The sequence below is a fragment of the Rhinopithecus roxellana genome, chromosome 8, assembly GCF_007565055.1.
Source record: "Rhinopithecus roxellana isolate Shanxi Qingling chromosome 8, ASM756505v1, whole genome shotgun sequence".
In the NCBI taxonomy this organism is placed as follows: domain Eukaryota; kingdom Metazoa; phylum Chordata; class Mammalia; order Primates; family Cercopithecidae; genus Rhinopithecus; species Rhinopithecus roxellana.
The window spans coordinates 19450416-19463108 of NC_044556.1; the positions used below are offsets into that span (position 1 = coordinate 19450416).

At 35.9% G+C, this 12693-nt stretch overlaps 1 protein-coding gene across 1 annotated transcript in view; it reads right to left on the reverse strand.

Annotated features, from left to right (window-relative positions):
* HFM1 (helicase for meiosis 1) overlaps nucleotides 1–12693 on the reverse strand; it is a 129869-nt gene that overhangs the window by 91290 nt on the left and 25886 nt on the right. The gene's annotated exons all lie outside the window — the stretch shown is intronic.

Genomic DNA, 12693 nt, shown 5'->3' on the forward strand with positions numbered 1-12693 from the left:
CATCAGTTAAAATAGACTTCAAGTCAAAAACTGTTACAAGAGGCAAAGAAGGTCATAATTTAATGATAAAGGGGTCAATTCATCAAGAGCACATAAGAATTGTAAATATATAAGCACCCAACACTGAAGAATCAAAATATATAAAACATTATTAAAGGACATGAAGAGAGTGATAGACAGCAACACAATAATAGTAGGAGCCTTCAATATCCCACTTTCAAAAATGATAGATTAACCAGACCGAAAGTTAACAAAGAAATACTGGACTTCAATTGTACTTTGAGTCAAATGGACCTAACAGACAAATACAGAACTTTGCATTGAATAGCAGCAGAATGTATATGCTTCTCTAGTGCATATGAAACATTCTACAAGACAGATCATACATTAAACCACACAACTAGATTTGACTATTTTTAATTAATCTAAATTCAAGATGATTGAAATCATATGTAGTATCATTTCTGACCACAACAATATGAAATTAGAAATCAGTAACAGGAAAAATCTTGAAAAAAATCACAAGTACGTGGAAACTAAACAACATGCTCCCAAACAATCAATGGATCAAAGAAACCAAAAGGGAAATTAAAGAAATCTTGAGACAAGAAACAATGGAAAGACAACAGACCAAAACCTATGAGATGCAGCAACAGTGGTTCTAAGAGGAATTTTGTTTGTTTGTTTGTTTTTGAGACAGACTTTCACTCTTGTTGCCTAGGCCGGAGTGCAATGGCACGATCTCAGCTCACTGCTACCGATGCCTCCCGGGTTCAAGCGATTCTCCTGCTTCAGCCTCCTGAGTAGCTAGGATTACAGGCATGTGCCACCACGCCTGGCTAATTTTGTGTTTTTGGTAGAGATGTAGTTTCCCCATGTAGGTCAGGTTGGTCTCGAACTCAAAAGGAAATTTTAAGCAATAAGGGTCTACATTAAAAAAGAAGATGCTAAATAGACAGCCTAACATTATACCTACAGGAGCTAGCAAAAGAACAAACTAAATGCAAAGTTAGCAGAAGAAAGGAAATAATAAAGATCAGAAGAGAAATAAGTCAAATAGAGAACAACAACCAAAAACATATAGGAAATGATCAATAAAACCAAGACTTGGTTCTTTGAAAAAACAAACAAATATTTAACTAGACTAAGAAAAAAAAAGAAGAAACAAATAAAATAAAAATGAAACTGCAGAAATTACAACAGATGCCTCAGAAATTAAAGAAATCATAAGGGACTATTAAGAACAATTATATATTAATACCAACAAATTGGATAACATATAGGAAATGGACAAACTCCTAGAAAAATATAACCTGCTAAGTTTGAATCAGGAAGAAATAGAAAGCTTAAACTGACCAATAACACATAATGAGATTGAAGTAGTAATGAAAAATCTTCCAACAAGGAAAAGCCCAGAACCAGATAGCATCACAACTGAATTCTACCAAACATTCAAAGAAGAATCACTACCAATACTTCATAAACCATTCCAAAAAAATACAGCTAGAGGGAATAGTTCCAAACATATTTTGTGAGGCTACTATCACTTTGATACTTAGGCCACATAAAGACACTACAAGAAAACTATAGGCCAGTATCTCTGATGAATATTGATGCAAAAATCCTCAACAAAATATAAGCAAACTGAATTCAAGAACACATCAAAAAGGACTATACATCATGGCCAAGTGGATTTATTCCTGGCAAGAAAGTCTGGTTTAATACATGCAGATCAACCACTGTGATGTATCACATTAACAGAAGGAAAGATAAAAAACACAAATCATCTCAATTGGTACAGAAAAAGCATTTGACAACAAGTTCAACATCCTTTCTTGATAAAAATCTCTTAACACACAGGCATATAAGGAAAACTTCTCAACTAACATAACAAAGGCCATTTATGAAAAATCCACAGCCAACATCATAATCAATGGGGAATAACGGAAAGCTCTTCCACTAAGATACAGTACAAGGCAGGGATGCCTACTATCAATGCTTCTATTCAACATAGTACTGGAAGTACTAGCAAGAGCAATCATATAAGAAAAAAATAAATAAAAGGAATTCAAATTTGAAAGGAAGAAGTAAAATTATCTTTATTTGCAGACATTACCTTACATGTAAAAAAAGTCAAAAACTCATTAAAAAAACTTAGAACTAATAATTCAGTAAAGTTGCAGGATTCAAAATCAATATACAGAGATTAGTAGCATTTTTAGACACAAATAATAATTTAACTGAAAAAGAAATCTAGAAAACAATCCCAATTATAATAGCATCAAAAAATAATATGCTCAGGAATAAATTTAATTAAGAAGATAAAGATCTGTACACTGAAAGCTATAAAACAATGGTGACAGAAATCCAAAACAAAAATAAATGGAAAGATATACTGTGTTGATGGATTGAAAGAATTAATAGTTAAAATGTCCATACTACGCAAAGAAGTACATGTTCAATACGATCCTTATCAAAATTTCAATGGCATCCTTCACAGAAATAGAAGAAAAAAATCATAAAATTAGTCTGGAATCACAATAAACCCTGGATAGCGACAGCAAAACTGAGAAGGAAAAGAAAGTTGGAGGTACACACTTTCTGATTTAAAAGTATACTATAAAGCCACACTAACCAAAACAATATAGTACTTGCATAAGAACAGAAACATAGACCAATGGAACACAACAGAGAGCCCAGAAATAAGTCCAAACATACACAGTCAACTAATTTTCCATCCGGGCACCAAAAGAAATGGGGAAACAATTGTTTCTTCCATGAATGAGGCTGGAAAAACAATTTCCAAATCCAAAAGAATAAAATTGGACCCTTATACCACACACAAAAATCAACTCAAAAATAGCCAGTTTAGAGAGGAACATAACTGATGTGATGGAGCTGAGAAACACAACACAAGAACTTCACAATGCAGTCACAAGTATCAATAGCAGAATAGACCAAGTGGAGGAAAGAATCTCCAAGCTAGAAGATTATCTTTCTGAAATAAGGCAGGCAGACAAGAATACAAAAAAAAGAAGAAGAAGAAGAAGAAGAATGAAAAAGAATGAACAAAACCTCCAAGAAATATGGGATTAAGTAAAGAAACCAAAATTACAACTAACTGGTACCTGAAAGAGATGGGGAGAATGAAACCACATTGGAAAATATACTACAAGAGAACTTCCAGGAGAACTTCCCGAACCTAGCAAGACAGGACAGCATTCAAATTCAGGAAATGCACGGAACCCCAGTAAGATACTCCACACAAACATCAACCTGAAGAGACATAATCATCAGATTCTCCAACATTGAAATGAAAGAAAAATATTAAGGGCAGCCAGAGAGAATGTCAGGTCACTACAAAGGGAAACTCATCAAACTAACAGTGGATCTCTCAGCAGAAAACCTACAAGCCAGAAGAGACTGGGAACCAATATTCAACATTTTTAAAGAAAAGAATTTCTAACCCAGAATTTCGTATCTGGCCAAACTAAGCTTCATAAGCAAGGAGAAATAAGGTTCTTTTCAGAGAAGCAAATGCTGAGGGAAGTCACCAGGCCTGCCTTACAAGAGTTCCTGAAGGAAGCACGGAATATGGAAAGGAGAAGCCATTACCAGCCACTACAAAAACACACTGAAGTACACAGACCAGTGACACTATGAAACAACCACATGAACAAGTCTGCAAAATAACCAGCTAGCATCATGATGACAGGATCAAATTCACGTGTAACAATACTAATCTGAAACTGTAAATGGGCTAAATGCCCCAAATAAAAGGCATGGGATGGCAAGATGGATAAAGAGCCAAGACCCACTGGTATGCAGTCTTCAAGAAACCCATCTCACATGCAAAGACACACACAGGCTCAAAATAAAGGGATGAAGGAAAACTTACCAAGCAAATGGAAAATAGAAAAAAGCAGGGGTTGCAATCCTAGTTTCTGACAAAATAGAAACTAGGTTTCTATTTCTTTGTTGGTTTAATAACCAACAAAGACCAAAAAAGACAAAGAAGGTCATTACGTAATGGTAAAGGGATCAATGCAACAAGAAGAACTATCCTAAATATATATACACCCAATACAGGAGCACTCAGATTCATAAAGCAAGTTCTTAGAGATCTACAAAGAGACTCAGACTCCCACACAATAATAGTGGAGACTTTAACAACCCATTGCCAATATTACACAGATCACTGAGACAGAAAATTAACAAAGATATTCAGGACCTGAACTCAGCTCTGGATCAAGTGGACCTGATTGATAGCTACAGAACTTTCGACTCAAATTCAACAGAATATACATTCTTCTGAGAGCTACATGGCATGTACTCTAAAACTGATTACATAATTGGAAGTAAAACACTTCTCAGCAAATACAAAAGAATGGAAATCATAACACAGTCTCTCAGACCAGAGCACAATCAAATTAGAACTCAAGATTAAGAAACACACTCAAAACCACACAACTACATGAAAACTGAACAACCTGCTCCTGAATGACTCTTAGGTAAATAATGAAATTAAGGCAGAAATCAAGAAGTTCTTTGAAACTAATGAGAACAAAGAGACAACATACCAGAATCTCTGGGACACAGTTAAAGCAGTGTTAAGAGAGAAACATATATAGCACCAAATTCCCCCATCAAAAAGCTAGAAAGATTGCAAGTTAACAACCTAACATCTCAACTAAAAGAACTAGAGAATCAAGAGCAAACAAACCCCAAAGCTAGCAGAAGACAAGAAATAATGAAGATCAGAGCTGAACTGAAGGAGACAGAGACATGAAAAAACCCTTCAAAAAAAATCACCAACCTCAGGAGCTAGTTTTTTGAAAACCTTAATACAATAGATAGACTGCTAGCTAGACTAATAAAGAAGAAAGGAGAGAAGAATCAAATAAACACAATCATAAATGATATGGGGGATATCACCACTGAACCCACAGAAATACAAACAACCATCAAAGAATATCATAAAGACCTTTACGCACATAAACTAGAAAATCTAGAAGAAATGGATAAAATCCTGGACACATACACTCTCCCAAGACTGAACCAGGAAGAAATTGAATCCCTGAATAGACCAATAATGAGTTCTGGAATTGAGACAGTAATAACTAGCCTACCAACCAAAAAAAGCCCAGGACCAGAAAGATCCACAGCTAACTTCTACCACAGGTAGAAAGAAGAGCTGGCCCCATTTCTACTGAAACTATTTCAAAAAATTGAAAAGGAGGGACTCCTCACTAACCCAGTTATGAGGTCAGCATCATCCTGATACCAAAACCTGGCAGAGATAAACAAAAAAAGAAAATGTCAGAACAGTATCCTTAATGAACACTCATGCAAAAAGCTTCAATAAAATACTGGGAAACTGAATTCAGCAGCACATCAAAAAGCTTACCCACCATGATCAAGTTGGCTTCATCCCCAGGATGCAAAAGTGGTTCAACATACACAAACCAATAAATGTGATTCATCACATAAACAGAATTTAAGACATTATTACCTCGATAGATGCAGAAAAGGCCTTTGATAAAATTCAACACTCCTTCATGTTAAAAACTCTCAACAAACTAGGTATTGAAGGAACATACCTCAAAATAATAAGAGCTATATAGCCAATAACATATTGAATGGGCAAAAACTGGAATCATTCCCCTAGAAAACTGGCACAAGACAAGGATTCCTCCTCTCACCATTCCTATTCAACATAGTATTGGAAGTTCTGGCAAGGGCAATCAGGCAATAGAAATAAAGCATATTTAAATAGGAAGAGAGGAAGTCAAATTATCTTTGTTTACAGATGACATGATCCTATATTTGGAAAACCTCATCTTCTCAGGACAAAAGCTTCTCAAGCTATTAAGCAATTTCAGCAAATTCTCAGGATACAAAATCAATGTGCAAAAATCTCTAGCATTCCTATAGCCAACAGCAGGCAATCAGAGAGCCAAACCATCTATGAACTCCCATTCACAATTGCTACAAAAAGAATAAAATACCTAGGAATACAGCAGCTAAGGAGGAAAGTAAAGAAACTTTTCAAGGAGAACTACAAACCACTGCTCAAAGAAACCAAAGTGGATACAAGCAAATAGAGAAACATTCCATGCTCACAGATAGGAAGAAACAATACTGTGAAAATGACCATAGTGCCCAAAGTAATTTATACATTCAATGCTATTCCCACTACACTACCATTGATATTCTTCACAGAATCAGAGAAAAACTATTTTAAAATTTGTATGGAACCAAATAGCCGAGACGATCCTAAGCAAGAACAAAGCTGGAGGTATCATGCTACCCAACTTCAAGCTATACTACAAGGCTACAGTAACCAAAACAGCATGGGACTAGTACAAGAACAGATACATAGACCAAAGGACAGAATGGAGAACTCAGAAATAAGACCACACACCTACAAACATCTGATCTTCAACAAATCTGACAAAAGCAGGCAATGGGGAAAGGACACTCTATTTAATAAATGGTGCTGGGAGAGCTGGCTAGCCATATGCAGAAAATTGAAACTGGACCCCTTCCTTACACCCTACACAAAAATTAACTCAAGATGGATTACAGACTTAAATTTAAAACCCAAAACTATAAAAACCCTATAAGAAAATACCCTTCAGGCAACACCCTTCAGGATACAGGCACAGGCAAAGATTTCATGATGAAAACACCAAAAGCAATTGCAACAAAAGCAAAAATTGACACATGGCATCAAATTAAAATTAAAATAAGGAGCTTTCATTCAGCAAAAGAAACTGTCATGAGAGCAAACAGAAAACCCACAGAACAGGAGAAAATTTTTGCAATCTATCTATCTGACAAAGGTCTAATATCCAGAGTCTACAAGGAACTTAAACACATTTACAAGAAAAAAAAAAAGAAACCACCCCATTAAAAAGCAGGCAATGGACATGAACAGACACTTCTCAAAAGATGACATACATGTGGCCAACAAACACTATGAAAAAAAGCTCAATATCACTGATCATTAGAGAAAAGTAAATCAAAACCACAGTGAGATAGCATCTCATGCCAGTTAGAATGGCAATTATTAAAAAGTCAAAAAACAACAGATGCTAGCGAGGTTGCAGAGAAAAAGGAATGCTTTTACACTGTTGCTAGTGTAAATTAGTTCAACCATTGTGGAAGACGTTGTGGCAATTTCTCAAAGACATATAACCAGAAACACCTTTTGAGCTAGCAATCCCATTACTGGGCATATACCCAAATGAATATAAATTATTATTTTATAAGGCTACATGCACAAATATGTTCATTGCAGCATTATTCACACTAGCAAAGACATGGAATCAACCTAAATGCCCATCAGTGATAGACTGGATAAAGAAAATGTGGCACATATACACTATGGAATACTACACAGCCATAAAAAGGAATGATAACATGTCCTTTGCAGAGACATGGATGGAGATGGAAGCCATTATCCTCAGCAAACTAACACGGGAACAGAAAACGAAACACCACATGTTCTCACTTATAAGTGGGAGCTGAATGATGACAACACATAGACATATGGATGGGAACAACACATATTGGGACCTGTTGGGGAGGCTGGGGAGGGAGAGCATTAGGAATAATAGCTAATGGATGCTGAGCTTAATACCTAGGTTCTGGGATGATTTGTACAGCAATCCACCATGTCACGTGCTTACCTATATAACAAACCTGTACATCCTGCATATATACCCTTAAACTTACAAGTGGAAGGAAAAAAAAAACATTTAAGAATGGCCAACAAGTATATGAAAAGGTGTTCAACTTCACTAATTATCAGGAAATGTAAATTAAAACCACTATATTACAGACAACAAATATAGGTGAGGGTGTGGAAAAAAGGGAATCCTAGTACACTGTTGGTGGGCATGCAGATTGGTACAGCCATTATGGAAACAGTATTGAGATTTCTAAAGATATTAAAAATGGAATTACCATATTACTCAGTTCTTCTCTGGGTATATACCCAAACAAGAAATCATTACCTCATAAAGATATCTGCACTCCCACGTTCCTTGCAGACTGTTCATAATACTTAAGATATGGAAAAAGCCTAAAGGTCTGTTGATGAACTAATGCATAAGAAAAATGTGGTATGTGTGTGTAGTACACACACACACACACATATGCACGCACACACACACAATGGATTATTCAGCCTTATAAAAGAATGAGATTCTGCCATTTGCCACAACATGGTTGGACCTGGAGGACATTGCTAAGACACTAAATGAAATAAGCCAGTCATAGAAAGAAAAATATTGCATGTTCTCACTCATATGTGAAAGCTTTTTTAAAAAAGTCAAATATACAGAGACACAGAATAAAATAGTAGTTATCAGAGGCAGGAAGGATGGGAACAGGAGAAGAAATGGGGAAATGTAGGTCAAAGGATACACAGAAAAGCAGATACATAGCATGAACAAGTCTAGAGACCTAGTGTACAACATGAAGACTACAGTTAACAAAATTGTTTTGGATTAGGGATTCTTGTTAAGTAGATTTAGCTGCTCTTGTCAAAAAAATAACTATATGAGATGAGAGCTATATTAATTTGCATCACTATAGTAACCATTTTGCTAGCTATATGAACCACATAACATCATGTTGTAAACCTCAAATATGCCATATAAAATTTACTTTTTAAAAAGAACTAGGTTAAGTTAAAAGAGAAGAGGAAGTTAAGAAAGTGTGTTGATAATTTGAAAATGAATTCTGGGTACATTAAAAGATTTTGGAAGTTGGTAGGCTTGGTTCTTAAGTATATAAAGACATCTAGTATTTTTCTATTTCATTGTTGCAGATATGACACTAAGACTATTTTTATGGTAATACTCATGACTTTTTTAAGGATTCATAATGGAATGAAGGAAAGAGGAAAGGGCATGTTACTATTAAGTACAAACTTTGCTATTCTCTGTTAGGTATCTTAGAAATGTTGCCTATATAATCATCATAGAAACACTGTGAGATGATTGATTCTCACATATATAATATTGATTAAGAAATTGAAGTTGAGAGAAGTTAAGTAATATGACCGATTGTATGCAGCTAGTAAAAGTAACAGCACTGTAATTCAAATCTGACTCTAACTCCAGTATGTTCCTAGAAAAACAACAACAACAACAAACAAGAATAAACAAGGAGATAAAGAAAAAATAAGGGGCAAAGACTGAAGAAATAAGAGAGTTAAAGGAAAGAGAAATTTTCATTAGTAATTAGGTAAGAGTAGGAAATGAGAAAAGGAATTAAGATATATGTTTGCAAAAAAATGACTATCTGAAACAAAATTAGGAAATTTGTGTGCAACAGAAATAAGGGAGTGGATGAAATGTAAATTAGTTTTAAGGGAACTTAGAGTGTATTTCAATTCCCCTGGTCACATAGACGAGTTCAGCTCAAAAATGTTAATTATTATGTATTCACCTTAGGACACCACATATTTCTATGTGAATGATGCCGCCATTGCACAAAGAATTCCATAAGTCTTTCAAAACTGCCTTCAGAGTTAAATTTATGAGCAAGAAAACAAGCCTCATTACTTGATCCCCACATCTTGTTTCTGACAAAAAGTGGTATGATCCAACCTGATCATCTAGTTTATTCACCCAACAAGTAGAAAGCTTCAAATTGTTTATAGCTACTTACAGTCTCTCTACCCTATACCTACACTTTATTAAAAATCCCAGTTTGCCTTTATTCTATTACTAGTTTTATAATGAACTGGTCAATGTTTTTGAAACCCCATCTTTGTTTTAAAAACTTAGAAAATTAATAAGAATGCTATAAAACTACATGTAGTTGGTATGAAAATTATTGATCATTATTTGATGGCATTCTTATCTTATTAGCAATAATTTCACTTTCTACCTTTCTATCTACTTCTCAGACTTCATCTAGTTTTTGGCTGTGAGCTCTTTGTTGATTTTTCTCATTCTGTCTTGCTCTCTACTGTTTCTTGTTGCTTAATCTTGCTTTGTTGATGTGTATTATAAAACAACTACTCTACATGCTTCACACCCTAGAGTTTTTCATATGGTAGTAACTAAGAAGATCAAGTTAAATCCTTTAACTGGAAGGAAAAGTGTCAAAATAGTATCTAGAGGGTGAGTAAGTGGCTATGTTTGTAATGCTTTACTAGACTATCTTTATAGTCTACCTTTTCAGTGGATTAAAAAAAAAAAAAAAAAGAATGTAAAGAAGACTAAATTGGGTCCTCTAGGCTTGCTACATGTCTTTGGTTGACAAGCAACCAGAGGTGGTGGCAAAAGAACAGAATGGTAACTGGAAAGCTGATCTGACCCAAAGCAGAGAAAAGTATATTCCCCCACCATACAAAATTAGGCAGAAAAATAAGTATCTGCCTATATCCACATGTCCAATTTTAGTCTGAGGTCTACCACTAAACATATTTACTGATTTCCAGAAGTTATTAACAATAATAATAAGTTAATGTTCATTACATAGTAATCATGTACTAGCACTCCGCTGAGACCTTCTGCTATAATTTGGATGTTGTCCATTTAAATCTTACACTAAAGTGAAATCCCCAGTGTTGAAGGTGAGGCCTGGTAGGAGGTGAATAGATCATGGGGGCAGATCCCTAATGGCTTGGTGCTGTCCTCACAACAGTGAGTGAGTTCTTGTGAGATCTAGTTGCTTAAAAGTGTATGGCACCCCCCAACCCCTGCTCCTGCTCTCACCATGTGAAACACCAACTCAACCTTTGCCTTCTGCCATAACTGTAAGCAGCCCAAGGCCTCACCAGAAGCCAAGCAGATGCTGGTGCCATGCTTCCTGTACAGGCTGCAAAACTGTGAGCCAATTAAACCTCTCTTCTTTATAAATTACCCAGTCTCAGAAATTTCTTTTTTTTTTTTTTTTTTTTTTTTTTTTTTTTTGAGACGGAGTCTTGCTCTGCCGCCCAGGCTGGAGTGCAGTGGCCGGCTCTCAGCTCACTGCAAGCTCGGCCTCCCGGGTTCACGCCATTCTCCTGTCTCAGCCTCCCGAGTAGCTGGGACTACAGGCGCCCGCCTCGTCGCCCGGCTAGTTTTTTGTATTTTTTAGTAGAGACGGGGTTTCACCGTATTAGCCAGGATGGTCTCAATCTCCTGACCTCGTGATCCGCCCGTCTCGGCCTCCCAAAGTGCTGGGATTACAGGCTTGAGCCACCGCGCCCGGCCTAGAAATTTCTTTATATCAATGCAAGAATGACCTAACACACCCGCTAAGATTTAGTGGTAAGCAGGACGAACATGAGTCCCCCTTCCTGAAGAAGTTGATAATCTAATGAATGGAAAAGATATTAAAATAACTATTAAACAAAAGTATATTATAATTACAGTGAGTACTATGAAATAAAGTACAGGTTGCTTACAAAAGTAAATACAGGTAAACTGATGACTATGGAAAACTGATATTAAAGTTTAGACATGAAGGATAAATAGGAGTTAGGTAAAAACCATTCCAGTAAAAGAAAGCATGATGCAAGATGAGGCTGTACAGAGTAACAGTTTGGTGTATTCACAGAACACAGAGGTCAATACAGCTTGACCGTGGTGAGTAAAGGGGGAGAATGGTCATGATAAGTCTGGAGAATTGGCTAGGCATCACATTATATGGGCTATTGCAGGCTACACTAAGGATTTAGCATTTAATCCCCAGGACAAGAAGAAGCTATTAAAGAGTTTTAGGCAGGAAACTGACATTTAGATTTGTAATCTCACAAAATCTATGCTATGCAGAGGACAAAGCGGGATAAGAGTGTGTGTGTGTGTGCAGTGATTAAAGAAAAGGATACAGCCTAGGCAAGAGATTAATAGTGACTTGAATTAGGGAAGTGTTGATGGAGACAAAATGACATATTTGAGATATATTTAGAAGAATAAACAGGACTTTTAATTGATTGTCTATGAGATATAAGGTGAAGAAGATATTAGTGATAGTTTTCTGCTATGAGTAACTAGGGAGATAATGTATAATTAAGATGGGGAACACTGGAGGAGGAACTGGTCTGAGAGCAAGAACCAAGGTTCTATTTCGTACATACTGAGTTTGAGATGACTGTCGGTAGACATACAATTGGATTCAGTTACACAGATGGACTACAGGCCTGGAGCTCAGTAGGGAAGTAGTCTGGGCTGAAGGCATAAACGTGGGAATTCATAGACACGCATAAATATTATTTGAACTTCATGTGAGTAGTTACAAACAACTAAGAGTGTGGAACTAGAAAGAATGAACCTCAGATATACTCACTTGAATGTCAACATTTAAGAGTTGGGTAGAAGAGGTGAAAAGGGGACTGAGAACAAGCAGCCTGCAAAGTAGGAAGAAAATCAGTAGAAATGGTCATGGAAGCACAGAGCCCAGAGTGTTTAAGTAAGGTGGAAGTGGCCAAATATGATAGAAAGTCCTTAAAGATTAATTCGCAAGATCAGCTTTAGTGAAAGACTATAAAAGATGTTGGATTGAAATTAGGTTAAAAAAAATTGACAGTAGTATGGATAATCTTTATCATTCAAGAAATCTGACCATCAGATTATCAGTATGGATAATCTTTATCATTCAAGAAATCTGGATCACCCCTGCACTAAGACTCATTATCTCACTTAACCCTCAAAATTACCATTATCCTTATTTTATACATGAGGACAC